Raw genomic sequence first — 15670 nt, forward strand, 5'->3', positions numbered from 1 at the left:
CAGAGTAGTGAGATTTCTATGCCACCAAACAAGAAGCCTGAATAATGACTAATTTGATTGTCGAGCCCATAGATAGATGAATAGCTCTATCTATCTATCTATCTATCTATCTATCTATCTATCTATCTATCTATCTATCTATCTATCTATCTATCTATCTATCTACCTATCTATCTATCTGTCTATCTATCTATCTATCTATCTACCTACCTACCTATCTATCTATCTATTTATCTATCTATCTACCTATTTATCTATCTATCTATCTATCTATCTGTCTACCTAACTATGTATCTATCTATCTATTTATCTATCTATCTATCTACAGACCTATCTATCTATCTATCCATCCATCCATCCATCTATCTATGTATCTATCCATCTATCTATCCATCCATCTATCCATCTATCTATCGATCTATCTATCTATCTATCTATCTATTTATCTATCTATAGATATGTAGATTAGATAGATGAATGGATTGATTGATAGATGGGTATATAGATTGAAATGTAGAGAGAGGCTTAGAGGATGAAATTTGTAGACATTGAGGAAGAGAGAGAAAAGACAGAGCGATACAGAATGTGAGATATAGGTCGATATGTAAAGAGTAAAAGAGAGGAGTGGCAGAAGGCGAGAAATAGAGACATTGAGAGTGGGACAAGGATCAAGGAAGAGAGAGATGAGGAAAGAGAAATCATTAGAGAGCGGACAAGAGAAACATCAGAAGAGAGAGGGGGGGGGGAGAGAGAGAGAGAAAAAGGAGCCGGAAGAGGGATGGCGTTCTGTGATCCGTGCTTCATAAAAAGGGGATATGTCATAGTCCAGAGATTCGGATGAATGACTCAACAGAGAGCTTTTAGTCATCATTATTAGGCATCTATCATTTGTGGCAGGTTGTGGATGACGGAAAGGGCGAACGGATAACTGATAATGACTAATGATTTTCTGGATGATACATTTATTAGAAATATAAATAAAAACCAAACATATGACATTATAGTTTTTAACTGCTGAAGGGCGAGACGAGCTTCACCACCACGCCACCGTGCAGGTGGAGGGCTTTGTGGCACAATTTTATTGAGATGAGAATTTTATCCATGGAGCAATTTTAATGAGATGAGACAAGCTCTATGGCTGGCTGGTAGAGGAGCACACCACCCTATCACCGTGCTGAAGAACCGCACTCCGACGTAGAAGAACGAGTCAAGCTGTTTGACTTGCTGTTGGAGGAGCAGCGGCGACACTTCATGGCGGAGGATGTAATGTGCCCTCCTTGGATGGCCGCTGCACCTGGATGGGACGACATGCCCGCCTCGGCGCCATCCTCGGCGTTTGCATGGGGCCGCTGCGCCAGCGAGCTGGGCCATTACGCTGGGATCACCATTTTCTTCCTCAGAATATATAAACGATGCATTCGGGTAGAAATTTAATTCCTCGGAAAAAAACGAAAGATCAAGCTAAATTAAACTGATGCAAGGCCACCATATGAGGAACACGTTCGCCGAAAGGGGCGGGTGTGTGTTAAAGAGAAAGCAACCAAGATTCCCACAAACAAATCAAGAAATTGTGGAGTGATTGTAACTTAGCAATGATGAGAGCCCCAACGTCATTCGAGGACGAGAGCACTGTCTATCAGTGTCGTATTGGACATGTACAACTTGAGTAGCTCCTCGGTCAATATCCATGATTGATGCTCACGAATTGCACTATCCACTATTATAATACCCAAGACAGTTGAAATTCCCCCTGGCATTGGCAACAGCGAGCATATTAAATGAAGTATTAAAGTGCTATGAGTGGAGGAGAGGAGACAGACTTCCGAGGAGCGGCAGCGACGCAGGGATGAGGATTTCCGGTGCGCGACAAATAAATGCAGCTTTGCGATAATAGGGAACGAGGGCGGACCGAGGCGAACTCTCTGCAGCTATTCCTGTGGCGAGACTTCGTAATGAGTCCTGACGTCAGTGATGAAGGTCGATCCGGGAAGTACGAAGAAGCTGTGAATGAGAACGAGGAGGATCAGTGCAATAGAGGACAACATCAGCGAGGAAGAAGGCGATACTCGCCCAAGGTGAACGATGCAGGACCCAAAAAGAACTTGATAGGCAGAAGGAGATACTCGGGAGGGGTCGGGGTTGCATAAGCTGAAGGGGAGGAGAAGAGTGATGTAGATAAGGAAGAGGGAGGATGATAAAGGCGAGAATGGGGTGTAATTTTGTCGTTGTTATTTTCGCTTCAATCAAAAAAAAAATTATAATTTGTAAACTTACTGAATAATTTATAGTTGTGAGAAAGGTCATCTCCACAGGGATTGGATCGTAGAGTTGAATTGACTTTATCAGTACAAGAAAAAACAAACATCACTGAGTGTCTGTTATTATTCTCAGAGAGAACAATGAAGTATTTAATAGTGATGTGTAAAGTCCTCTCGAAAGATTTTATTCTGACCTCAAATTTCATATATATATATATATATTAGGTATATATTAATGTTTGGGAAGACGACATAGATCCACACATTAGGAATATGATATTAATCTGAAACTCTTGCTGATAGGAAGCTGATATTAATATGATACACTGATAGAGAAGGCAACACAAAATGTTACCTTCCATTCTTCATACCATCATGATCTTATATTTGCAATTTGTACTCCCCTCATTCTAATCTGTAACCATGTCTTTCAACCGTACCCTGACACTCCAACATTGTGACCCACAATGTTTTGGTTGGATTGACTCAAGATAGACAGAGTCAATCCAAGTTTCAGGCACTAGGGGTGATATTGGAGTGTAAGGGTAGTGTGGAGTGAGACAAAAATTTCACATACATCCCAGCTGTTCAAGAACAATTAGTTCGAGCAATCCAATTGTGAGACGCCAGCCAGAAATTTGGGAGTAATTAAACACCTTTCCAATTATTTGAAAGTAGCTGACAGGCTTGAAAATTTTTGCACCATGTAAAACATCTATGCCGACTCAAAGCATGTGTATGTACTTATTAATAACATGATATGCATAGCTCTATTTTGGATATAATTTCATGTGAATTAATTATTTGAGGAAGAATAAATTGAGATTAAATAAGGGCTCTGTCATGGTGAGGAATTGGTTAGAAAGTTAAGTTCTGGTATTTATCCATCTGTTTTTATGCTTTGTCCGATGCTCTTGTGACATCCTGATGCATATTGATGCTCTCTCCTATTAAATATAATATATGTTTCTTTGCTATGAGTCTAATGCCTGCATACGATCGAAGTTAAGATATTGATTCATAGAAATTAGGTGGGATTGGTATTTTATAACTTAACTAAAAGCCATAAAAACAAACACTTGGGTCGAAGTTGAATGACACATAAAATATGGTTAAAACGTCAAAGCAATATCTTCTTTAAAATATGGTAGTTGCGTGCTGTGAATATTACTGCCAATACATCTCATCAGATCTTGTTCTTCTTGTCGACCTCCTCTAGAACTTATTTGGTACACTTTTGGAGCTCCCACATCACACTTCCCATTACTTTGACCTCGAATTCCTTTGTATTGAATTAATTTGTTATTCTAACAAATTATTAGATACTATAATTTATAACATGTTTGAAAACGGCATATCTTTATACTCGTGCCACCTAAGTAATTTATAACAAGTTTCGTCTACCCGTCCTTTAAATATCATGGTGAGGATGCCAATTCTTCTCATGGACAACGTGGGATATTTTGCCAGATGAGTGCAACTACAAGTATTGAAGTTGCACATGGTTCAGCTTCAGCGGTAACAGATGGAGCGATTGACATCACACCATCCCATATCTTAAGTCACCCACAGATGCGACAGATAACACCAGCACGAGAGACAGATATAGATAGGAAGATGTAGATATGAATGGATACAAGATAGATAGATTTGATGGATGGAAAGATAGAGTAGATAGATAGATAGTAGAGACATAGATAGAGAGTTAAAGCGAGAAAGGTTGAGTGACACACAGAAGGCATCGGGACAGAGAGAGAAAGGGAGAGCGAGACAAAGGTAGTGCGTGAGATATAGACACCAAGAGCAAGAGAGCGGTAGAGCGAGAAACAGAGTGAGGGAGAGCGAGAGATAGAAATAGAGACAAGATGAGGAGATTTCAAGTGGAGAAAGAGACCAGATCCAAATAGAACTAGGCAACCTCAAAAGCACTTATAAACGCGGGATTAGACTCTGTTAAAATCAAGGAAGCGATAAAAGGAGAGAATGACGAATATAGTAGTAGTCAACTCTCAGAGAGAGCGAGAGAGAGAGAGACACAGAGAGATAGAGAGCAAGAGCGAGAGAGAGGTAGCGAGAAACAGCGAGAGGGCTGGCGAGAGACAGAAAGATAGAGCCAAAACGAGAGAGAGAGAGAGAGCTATCACAGTAAACCCGTATAATGGGAAGATTTCAAGCCGAGAAAGATACCAAATCCAAATCGTACAATGTAACCTCTGACACTCACCAAGGCAGACATGGACACCTACGTCTGGCATTCTCAAATCAGCTAAGTTAAAATCAGCCAAGCAAGAAAGAGAGAGTAATGGAAAAATAGCACTCTGGCATTCTCAAAGATAATATTTACATATTCAAATGGAGTAAAGAGATGGAGAGATGGAGGCAGAGATAGATCGGAGGAAATAGAGACACAGATAGAGGGACACCAACTTCCCGCCAGGTTTCGGCCTTCCCTGAGAGAAAGAGAGAGAAAGAGATAGATAGATAAATAGATATAGAGAGAGATAGAGGCGCGAAAGGGAGAGAGAGAGGGAGAGAAGGGAAGGAAGAGAAAGATGATAGAAGAGAGAGGGAGAGGGAGGGAGATACTAATGGTCAGTGCAGGGTGGGTCGGCGTAGGCGAGCCATTTCTTGTCCTTGAGGACCTTGGAGAGAAAGTAGAGAACGGCGCCGCGCGAGGTCATGCCAGCGCTGACGGCGTACATTCTCCAGCTGCCCATGAGCATCACGAGCACGATGAAGGCGGAGGGCACCTTGCACATGGCGGCGAGCCACGGCGTGCTGGCGGGCACTCGGAAGGGCCGCTTCAGCAGCGGCTTCTTCTGTCGCAGCCAGAGGAAGGCCGCGAACTCCAGCAGCATGCTCAGAGCGTAGGTGAAGTTGGCCGCCGCGACGATGTCTGCGAAGCTCATGAAGGTGAAAGCCAGCGTGATGTCCGTCGACACGATGATGGCCAGCCACGGCGTGCCGAACCACGCCGATCGGACGGCCAGGAAGCGCGGGAGCAGGACCAGATCTGCCATGCCGAGCATCTGGAAGGAGCACCCGCTCAGCGCCGCCTCTTACAACCCGATGGCCGACAGAACGGCGCCCACCTCCACGCACACCTTGAGCCATTTGCCCACGATCATGCCTGCCGGGGCCACCCCAAGAACAAGTCAAAATTTGCTTTTCCTTACACACAAGGTTCTGAAATCGAGGGAGAGAGACCGAGATTTAGAGAGACACATGTTGAGAGAGAGGGACAGAAGTTTTGTGAGAGAGAGACAGTTTGAGAGAGAGATACAAAGAGGCGCAGAGAAAGAGAGACGTCGAGAGAGAGAGCGCGTCAACGGTGGAGAGAGAGCGAGGGCTTGAGTTGTCGAGAGATGTGGAGAGAGAGAGATTGAGATATTGAGATATAGAGATATTGAGAGATGTTGAGATAGATAGGTTGAGAAATGCAGAGAGAGATTGAGAGATTGAGATATTGAGATATTGGGAAATATTGAGATAGAGAAGTTGAAAAAGGGAGAGAGAGAGAGAGAAGTTGAGAAAGGGAGAGAAGTTGAGAAAGGCCATGGCCCAGCTCACGTAGCCGCCGTCCCCAGCGAAGGCGGTCTCCAACTCGGCCGTGATAAGTGCCTTGGGGACGCTCCATACGAAAGGAAAGGCAATAAAGCCAATCATCGCCAGCAGAGGCCCGGCGGCTTGGACGGCCGGCTAGGCGCCGTACGCCCCGCCGGAGACCTCAAAAAAGTTGAGAAATACCAGTGGGACGAGCGAGAGCATGTTCTTCCGGCTCTCCTCTCCCTCGTTTGCGTTCTCGGCGGCGGCCACGAGTTCCACGTCGACCAGGGGGGGGGGCAGCCATCGTGAAAGAGAAACTCTGGTATTTCGGACGTGGGTATTAGATTTTTGGATTCCGGGTGATGAATTTATAGTGGTAGATCAGTCTCTTTCTTCTCCTTTACTGTAGAGAGAGACACAGAGAGTGAAGGTTGATGCACGTGCTTGAGTTCTTCAACGTGCTGCCCATGTTTTCGGAGGCGGAATTGTTGCCCCAACATAGATATCGGGATCGTTAGTCCCGAGTATAACTGTCAGAATACCATCTGAACCGGACGGGCAGTTAACAAAGGTGAGAGAGAACCAGAGTGAGAGAGAAGAGAAGCGGGAGAATAGGGAGATATATATAGATATATATAAGAGAGAGAGATGAGGATAGATTATAAAAGGAGAGGGAGAGATATGCAAGAGAGTGTAATATAAGGAGAGAGAAAATAGGGAGAGAGGGAGAGATATAGGAGAGAGACGGAGGGATAGATAGAGGGAGTAAATGCGGGAGGGACGGAGAGATCTAAGAAAGCGAGAGAGAGAGAGAGATAATGAGCGAAAATAGGGAGAGACGGAGCAAACTAAGACAGAGAGAGAGATGAGGAGAGATTTAGAGGTATACGAGAGAGGTAAGACAGGGAGAGAGAGAGAGAGTGAGAGAGAAGGAGATAAAATTTGGGGAGAGGGAGAGATATTGTACATTGTGAAAATAAGCATATTTTCATGCAGCTTATACTCACGATTACAATGGAGAAAAGGTGAATTTATAATCTCAACCCTGGAGGTCGCGTCCAGAGGACAAAACGGAGATACGGAAGACAAGATAATTATAAAAATAAAAAGGGATCATATTAATATTTGCTTTGAATGCAGAACTCATATTTTATGATCTCCCTCCCTATGAAGCAGATTGATGTTTTTCGGTTTGAGGCCATGGATAAATCATTGAAAAACCCTTTTGCTTGCAGTCGAAGATGAAATCAATTCAAAATTGACTTCTAATGCATGGGAAAGATAGTGTACATTGTGAAAAACTCGTTCCACCCTTGATGTTCTCCCTACGAGAGTGCTTCAAGCCATTCATGTGCAAGGCCTCAAGACATATCCATATCCTCAAGGAATTTTTGGACCTGTTCTTCTTCTTCAACTCCAATTAAAGATCTTGTTTCCATCAATCATATTTGACAAAATCAAGTTTTATTTAACTCAAGAAATAGATTAAATTTCCAGCCTATGGCTGCCAGTCTACATAGTGGGCTCAATAAGGCACAAAGTAGTGCTCAACAAGATACAGATATGTATAATCCTTTGTTTGCGCAATTCGTGAATGATTTAGAGTACTGTCTGATAACGCCGTAAGCTTGTTGTGTAATTCAAGAAACTAGCACAATTTTTCCACTTTTGAGTTTAAAAGAGGGCTGTTATCAAATAATAACATTTTACTTGCTTTCCCAATTGACTTCTGATTTTATCCTAAGTTCCTCCCAATTTATGAATATATGAAATTTATTTAAGTTAGGAGTAATTCTACTCAAATATTGTAACTTTATTTCAAAATTAAACTGGCTGTTAGCTAATATGGGAATACATTAAAAACATTTAAGGATATTTCTAGCATTTTATTTATTTGTTTGGGCATTCATTTGAGTAAGAGGTTTTATTCTAAATAGAAAAGTAAATAATTATAAAAAAGGGGTTTAAAGTAACTTCTTAATTTAGAGGGAGACGTTATAAAATATACACTTAAAACAGCTCTTGGTTGTGGATTGCGCACATAAATATCTAATTAAAAATATTCTTATAATTAATATCTATATTTTATATTTTTTGGGAAATATGGAGGAGATAGAATCAAAGGGGCATACGTCCAATTACTTTTGGGGGATGTTAGTTTGTGTGCGGGAATAAAAGCAGTGAATTTTATGCAAAAAAGTCAATGAACTGCGTTAGCAGTTTCATGTGGTAGAATTGCAGCCATCAGAAAGGAATCCAATGGCTTAAATGTTATTGGATGAGTCATTTCTTTTGGTCAATAAGTGCACCACCCTGCATGCACTGAAGGTGACCTGGTGATGGCAGATTGGTTGATGCTGGTAAAAACACACAGGCAAGTGGAAATTTAAATGTATGTAGCTTATTTTTATTCATCGTATTTCCAGGCCGGGGATACGTGGCACGTCAAGATAAGATTGATCAAATTCACTCTAAATTTTTCCAGCTAGTTATAAATTTGCATAAAATGTGGTCGTTTCATAATTCAATTAAAAAATTTATTTAAAATTGATTTTAGTTTACCTAGGATTATTTGTTTGTGAAATTTCTTATTTTTCATGCTGGTCTTTGTTTGAAATTCTTAATTACTTTGCGTACGTGGCATGTATAGGCCCTTACCAGGACTAACTTGAGTGATAATGAAATTGAGCTGGTTGTTCCTTTTGCACACTAAGAAATAAAATATAATGAAAGAAAGAGATTAATTGATTTCAGATAATACATTAAATTTATCAAAATTAGGGAGTTAGTTTTCATATTGAGTCCACGACAAACAAATTACATCAAACTCTAACCCATCATTCAGTTAGTACTGATGCATAATGGGGATCATTGGAGAATACCCTCTCCAATATCCCTACTACCCGATTCAGAGATTTGATAGAAACTTCTTCATCGAGTTAATTTCCTCATACCAAGTTTGGAGGAAGCCATCTTGACCAATCAATAACCTTCATGTATTTCTTAAATATATCCAAGCTACGACACGGTTCAATCCCATGATTCAGGACTGATACGTCTTAGTCGAAACGTGGTTGCCGATACGCATGATTACTTGTGTCAAGCCAATGGTCCACTTAATCATGACATGAATCGAACTCATTGACACTTAGGTATAATAATATCAAAAGAGAACGTATTTGAACGTATCACTTATGTGAACTATTTCTCAAAAGAGAACAGGTTTATATCCTTAAGTCATTGTGGGTTTTCAGGGACTCCACAATAAGTATCAGGTAGTAATATAAAAGCTCTATTCTATGCACGACATACGCATATTAGGGATATGATATTAATCTGAAACTATTTCTCGTAAGAAGCTGATATTAATATGACACACTAATAAAGAATACAACACAAAATGTTACCATACATTCTTCACACCATCACCTCCCTAAGTTCACTATTTAAATTCCCTGCATTTTCATCTCTAATGATATCTTCTTAAACCCTTCCCTGACACTCTAACATTGTCGTCCACTATTTTATGGTCAGATTAACTCAAGATAGAGAAAGTCAATCCAAGTTGCAAGCACTACGGGTAATGTTGGAGTCTCAGAGTAATGTGGAGTGACTCAAAATTTTCACATGCATCACAACTGTTCAAGAACACTAAATTCGAGCAATCCAATTGTGAGTAGGCAGCCACAAATTGGAAAGTAATTGAGCGCCTTGCCCCTTCACTCAAAGTAGCTGAAATACTTCAAATTTTTTTGTACCGTGAAAAGCATCTATGCGTACTCAAAGCGTGTGTATGTACTTATTACAAACATGATATGCCTAGCATTTTTTGGATACAATTTAATTTTAATTAATGATTTTAGGAGGACTAAAACGACATTAAATCAAGGGCTTTGTCGGGCCGAGGATTTAATAAGAAAGGTGAGTTCTGACCTGTTATCCATATGTTTGTTGTACTTTTGTCTCATGCTCGTGTGACATCACGATGCATATTAGTGCTCTCTCCTATCTAATATCATATATATTCCTTTGCTATGAGTCTGATTCCGGCATACGATAGAAGTAAAGATTTTGATTCATAGAAACTAGGCGGGATTGGTATGTCATAACTCAAATAAAAGCCATAAAACAAACACTCAGGTGAAGTTGAATGACACATTAAAAGTGGTTAAGATGTCAAAGCAATACCTTATTTCAAATACGGCGATTGCATGCTGTAAATATTATTATTAATACATCTCATCAGATTATGTTCTTTTGGGGCTCTTCTAGTACTTCTTTAGTACACTTTTTTTTTCTTCTTCTTTAGTACACTTTAGGAACTCCCACGTCACACATTCCATTTATTTGACCCCAAATTCCTTTGTATTGACTTAATTATTTATTCAAACAAGTTATTGCATATTATAATTTATGACAAGTTTGAATATGGCATATCTTTATACCCGTGCATCATAAACAATAGCCTGGACTGCTATGTTTAGTCCACCCGTCCTTCAAATAGCATGGAGATGATGCCAGTTCTTCTGATGGACAACATGGGATACTTTGCCAAATGAGTGCAACTAAACTTATTATAGTTGTGCATGGTTCGGCTTCAACAGTAACAGATGGAACAATTAACCCTGAATTTCTTTGCAACGAATTAATTAAATAGTCTAACAAATTATTAGATATTATAATTTACTGCAAGTTTGAAAACGAATGCTATGTTTCAGTCTTCCCGTCATTCGAATATCATGGAGATGATGCCAATTCTTCTGATGGACAACATGGGATACTTTGCCAAATGTGTGCAACTACATTGATTATACTTGTGCATGGTTCGACTTCAAGGGTAACAGACGGAGCAATGGACGTCACACCATCACATATCTCATTTCGCCCACAGTGAATGCGACAGACAGATATACATAGGCAAATATAGATATAGATTGATACAAACATAGATAGATTTGATGGATAAAAAATAGAGTAGATAGATGGATAGGTAGAGACATAGATAGAGAGTTAGAGCGAGAAAGGTTGAGTGACCCACAGAAGAGATAGGGACAGAGAGAGAAAGGGAGAGCGAGACAAAGGTAGTGAGAGAGAGAGATAGACTGCAAGAGCAAGAGCGAGGTAGAGTGAGAAACGGAGAGAGGTACAGCGAGACACAGAAATAGAGACAAGATGAGGAGATTCAAGTCGAGAAAGAGACCGAATCGAAATAGTACTAGACAACCTCAAAGACACTTATAAACGCAACATTGGACTCCGCTAAAATCAAGGAAGTGAGAAAAGGAGAGAATAAAAAATATAGTACTAGTGAATTCTCAGAGAGAAAGAGAGACAGATAGGCAGGCAGAGAGAGAGAGAGAGAGAGATAGATAGAAAACGACAGCGATAGAGAGGTAGCGAGAAATAACGAGAGGGTTAGCGACATATAGAAAACTAGAACCAAAACGAGAGAGAGAACTATCATAGTAAACCAGTATAATGGGGAGATTCCAAGCCGAGAAAGAGTCGAAATCCAAATCGTACAAGGTAACCTTTGACACTCACAAAGGCAGACCTGGATACCTACGTCTGGCATTCTCAAATCAACGAAGTTAAAATCAGCAAAGCGAGAAAGAGAGAGTAACGGAAAAATAGCCCTCTGGCATTCTCAAATGTGATATTTACATATTTAAATGGAGTAAAGAGATGGAGGGATTGAGGCAGATATAGATAGAGCGAAATAGAGCAAGAGATAGAATGACACCGACTTCCCATCAGGTTTCAGGCTTCCCACAGAGAAAGAGAGAGAAAGGTACAGGTAAATAGATACAGATAGAGGGAGGAGAGAAGGAGAGAGAGAGAGAGAGAGAGAGAGAGAAGGGAAGGAAGAGAAAGATGATAGAAGAGAGAGGGAGAGGGAGGGAGATACTAATGGTCAGTGCAGGGGGGGTCGGCGTAGGCGAGCCGTTTCTTGGCCTTGAGGGCCTTGGAGACAAAGTAGAGAACGGCACCGAGCGAGGTCATGCCAGCGCTGACGGCGTACATTCTCCAGCTGCCCATGAGCATCACGAGCACGATGAAGGCGGAGGGCACGGCGCACATGGCGGCGAGCCACGGCGTGCTGGCGGGCACTCGGAAAGGGCGCTTCAGCAGCGGCTTCTTCCGCCGCAGCCGGAGGAAGGCCGCGAACTCCAGCAGCATGCTCAGAGCGTAGGTGAAGTTGGCCGCCGCGACGATGTCTTCGAAGCTCATGAAGGTGAAAGCCAGCGTGATGTCCGTCGACACGATGATGGCCAGCCACGGCGTGCCGAACCACGCCGATCGGACGGCCAGGAAGCGCGGGAGCAGGACCAGATCTGCCATGCCGAGCATCTGGAAGGAGCACCCGCTCAGCGCCGCCTCTTACAACCCGATGGCCGACAGAACGGCGCCCACCTCCACGCACACCTTGAGCCATTTGCCCACGATCATGCCTGCCGGGGCCACCCCAAGAACAAGTCAAAATTTGCTTTTCCTTACACACAAGGTTCTGAAATCGAGGGAGAGAGACCGAGATTTAGAGAGACACATGTTGAGAGAGAGGGACAGAAGTTTTGTGAGAGAGAGACAGTTTGAGAGAGAGATACAAAGAGGCGCAGAGAAAGAGAGACGTCGAGAGAGGGAGCGCGTCAACGGTGGAGAGAGAGCGAGGGCTTGAGTTGTTGAGAGATGTGGAGAGAGAGAGATTGAGTTATTGAGATATAGAGATACTGAAAGAGGTTGAGATAGATAGGCTGAGAAACGCAGAGTGAGATTGAGATATTTAGATATTGAGATATTGGGAAATATTGAGATAGAGATGTTGAGAAAGGGAGACAGAGAGAGAGTGAGGGAGATAGAGATCGAGAGGGGTTGAGAAAGGGACAAATAGATTGAGAGAGATAGAGATAGAGATCGAGAGTCGAGAATCGAGAGGTGTTGAGAAAGGAAGAGAGAGGGAATGCGATTCTGAGATACTGGGAGAGGTTGAGATAGAGAAGTATAGAAAGGGAGAGAGATTAAGAGCGATAGAGATAGAGATCGAGACTCGAGAGGGGTTGAGAACGGGACAGAAAGAGATTGAGACAGTGAGGGTTGGACGATAACAGTGGGGTTGAGAACGGTGGGAGAGGGGTTGAGAACGGGAGACAGAGATTGGGACAGTGAGGGTTGGACCAACCCACTCGAGACTATACTTGTATCAACTAATGATATTAAAAAAAGCGCCTATTGTCTGAGAGGTTGGAAGGGTATTAAATGTTTCTAAAAAGGGGGAATAGAGATTCCGAAAGGTGGATCTTGAGTAAATATCGACTTGGTCTGTACCTACTCTATTCCGTGTTAGAAAGCTTCAGAAATTTCTAAAACAAAGGAAAGAGATACTCGGGCCGGCAGCTACTATGGTGTACACAGACTATATGAATAATGTAATATACAGACAGAGGAGAAATTTCTGTGGCACAAAACAAGAAACGCACTGAAAAGACTAACTTGATTTTCGAGATGTGGATGGATTGAGAGAGGGATGGATTTGGAGAAGATAAAGAAAGTGAGTTAGAGTGAAGAACAAATAGAGATAGAGGCAGAGGGAGAGCAAGGGAGACTGGTAAAGAGATGGAAAGATGCATAGAGATACAGAGATGGCGAGAGGGATATATAGAGAGAGATTTAGAGAATGAAAGTTATAGACACTGAGAAAGACGGAGAAAAGAACACAGCGATAGTAAAGGAGAAATACATAAATATGTAAAAAAGTGAAAGAGTCGAGGAAAAGAGGGCGAGAGATTAGTTAAGAGAGAGGTAGTCAAGGATCGCGGAAAAGAGAGGGAGATAAGCATCGGGACGGAGAGAGATCGAGGGGAAAGGGAAACGGGTAGAGAGAGAGAGAGATATAAGAAATAAATGGAGATGGAATATGAGGCAGAGAGAGCGAGCGAGCGAGCGAGAGAGAGCGAGCGAGCGAGAGAGAGGGAGAGGGGAAGCAAAGAGATATCCAATAGAAAAAGAGAGAGAAAAAGGAGGGATGAGCGCATACCGGCAGCGTCGGCGAAGAAGCCGTCGGTCCACTCGTCCTACGAGAGCTGCAGAGCACCGGTGGCGGCGAGCAAAGGGACGAGATAGCCGATGCAGATGAGGAGCCCCGCGGAGAACAGCGCCCTGGGCAGCGTCTTCTTGGGGTTCTTCACCTCCCCGGCGAGCGTGCTGACGCTGTCCCAGTAGTTCAGGTTCCATAAGAGGGTGTTGAGGTAGAGACTCCAGTCGATCCTCGTCATCCTCGTCTCCGGGAGTCTGAGCCACCTCTCCGGCCGAATCTTGGGCAGCGCGGCCGCGGCCATGACGAGGAAGGGCGCCATCGCCGCCAGCCCGAGCGCCACGGAGCCCCATCCCACGATGGCCAGGCCGGTGTAGTTGACGAGGGAGAGCACCACGGCGAGGCCCGTTATCGTGCAGTCCCTCACGGCGCTGCCGCCGGAGAAGCGGCGCGATATGCGGGAGAGGTAGTCGGCGCAGAGAACGGGGTAGGCGGCGTTATTGATGACGCAGGTGAAGTACTTCCAGGTACCCATGAGGAAGCCCGGGAAGGGCCCGAAGGCGGCCATGACCCAGCTCACGTAGCCGCCGTCCCCGGGGAAGGCGGTCGCCAACTCTGCCGTGATAAGGGCTTCCGGGACGCTCCAGATAAAAGGAAAGGCAATAAAGCCAATCATCGTCAGCAGAGGCCCCGCCGCTTGGACAGTCGGCTCGGCGCCGTAGGCCCCGCCGGAGACCTCGAAGAAGATTATAAAAACGAGGGGCAAGAATGAGAGAGTATTCTTCCTACTCTCCTTCTCTCCCTCGTTTGCGTTCTCGGCGGCGGCGGCTTCACGGCTCAGAGCCAATCTGAGTCAATTTAGATAAATCGATAGAACCAATTGAAATAATAAATAATAATAAGAATAGAAGCGACCAATCAGGATACACTTAATAACAAACAAATGAGAGACAGCCACATACCGCACTTAGTATAAAACGTTGTAGAAAGTGACCAATCAGGATACACTTAATAATGAACAAATAGGAGAGAGCCACATACCCCATTTAATATAAGAATTACAAAATAAAATAAGTATTTGAATAGAAAAAGAACCGTTGTGAACGAAACTCAGTTCACAACGGTTGCCAAAACGGTTACAGATCGACAACTTCTCCTATGAGCTTCATTCCCTGATTTACCCCTGTGTTACAACACTATAAATACCCTACGAATGTATCTGTTTCAGTTATACAATAAGAGAGTCTCTTTCTCTATTCTATCTTATCTTCTCCTCCTCCTTCTACCTCTCCATCTCCCTCTTGTTCATTTCTTTTCAGTAACAACACAGGATCAATGAGTGCGATGACTATGACGTACTGTATCGAGTAAAGCCAATGAGAATTTCGCACCAATTTGCTATAAAAGCATTGAGATCACGTGCACACGATGGGGTGAAGTGCTCAGGGGGGCAATCGAGGGAGTTTGGGGCGGTTGCTGAGACGCTGAAGAGGATCACTGGAGGTAGAATGCGCGGGTAGACAATTTGATGCACGATAAGGGGTGCTAGTAGTGTGAGCGCTTGTGCACACGATGCTTGATGCACGATAAGCAGAGAGATCTGACACCTGGGACCTGAAATAGCCCGGCGATAAGGCAAAGGATGTGGCAGGATTCGGGTGCCGGTGCGCACGCTCTGATCTTCCTGGGGCTTGAAACAGCCCCGCGAGCGACAAGGCTGAAATGTTGACATATATAGACAGATAAAAGGAACCTCTTTACGTCAACATGCAAGGCTCTCGGTGCAGGGAACTGGCTTCTTGTGTGGTGCAGTAGAGCAACTCCTTTCTTCAACTCC

General features: G+C 43.2%; 3 pseudogenes across 1 annotated transcript; all 3 read right to left on the reverse strand.

Annotated features, from left to right (window-relative positions):
• Positions 1 to 4427: 4427 nt before the first annotated feature.
• LOC144707888 (putative polyamine transporter At3g13620 pseudogene) lies at positions 4428 to 5386 on the reverse strand (annotated as a pseudogene).
• A 6130-nt stretch (positions 5387 to 11516) lies between these two features.
• LOC144707700 (putative polyamine transporter At3g13620 pseudogene) lies at positions 11517 to 12155 on the reverse strand (annotated as a pseudogene).
• LOC144707699 (putative polyamine transporter At3g13620 pseudogene) lies at positions 11517 to 14700 on the reverse strand (annotated as a pseudogene). Its single transcript, XR_013582518.1, has 2 exons — positions 13837 to 14700; positions 11517 to 12256 (listed from the first exon to the last, which is right to left on the reverse strand). The product of XR_013582518.1 is annotated as a putative polyamine transporter At3g13620 pseudogene (transcript).
• Between the last annotated feature and the right edge of the window lie 970 nt (positions 14701 to 15670).

Source organism: Wolffia australiana, chromosome 9 (genome assembly GCF_029677425.1).
Source record: "Wolffia australiana isolate 7733 chromosome 9, ASM2967742v1".
Classification (NCBI taxonomy): Eukaryota; Viridiplantae; Streptophyta; class Magnoliopsida; order Alismatales; family Araceae; genus Wolffia; species Wolffia australiana.